Raw genomic sequence first — 458 nt, 5'->3', positions numbered from 1 at the left:
TACTTATTCATTTCAATAGGCATTTCCAATTTTATAAATCCTATTGTGCGATTTTGCAATTACACCACCCGTAACTAAATTCGCTTCACCAGCTACAGATCAATAATCTATAAATAGGTGATCGGTTTGAAGCGATTGTAAACGATCGACTGGATTTATTTTACCCAATCAATCGTTAACGCCTTAATAACTGTAATAGCAGTTAAACACAATTTTTACCACAACACCGGCAAAGAAGAATTTTATAAAATTGCAAATAATTCAAGAAAAGCTCATCGCATGTTTTTTTGTATCAAATTAAGAGCGTGTATGTTGACTAATTTATAAACAGGTCCTTCTGCGTCTGGTCGACTGCATGTATGGATGGAAGTGTCCCTTTGACCTTTTGCGGGACAATTTAATATTTACCCAACGTAGATCACGCGTTATTGGTAAATGCCGTATAATACTTGTATATA

At 34.5% G+C, this 458-nt stretch overlaps 1 protein-coding gene across 1 annotated transcript in view; it reads right to left on the bottom strand.

Annotated features, from left to right (window-relative positions):
* LOC127848165 (phospholipid scramblase 1-like) overlaps nt 1-25 on the bottom strand; it is a 162,459-nt gene extending 162,434 nt beyond the window's left edge. Inside the window, exon 1 of the mRNA XM_052380464.1 lies at nt 1-25. This exon is cut by the window's left edge and continues 113 nt beyond it. The gene's annotated coding sequence lies outside the window, so the exon portion shown is untranslated.
* Between the last annotated feature and the right edge of the window lie 433 nt (nt 26-458).

Source organism: Dreissena polymorpha, chromosome 10, assembly GCF_020536995.1.
Source record: "Dreissena polymorpha isolate Duluth1 chromosome 10, UMN_Dpol_1.0, whole genome shotgun sequence".
Classification (NCBI taxonomy): Eukaryota; Metazoa; Mollusca; class Bivalvia; order Myida; family Dreissenidae; genus Dreissena; species Dreissena polymorpha.
The sequence above is the reverse complement of the archived record's forward strand: the minus strand, read 5'-3'. Positions and strand labels throughout refer to the sequence as shown.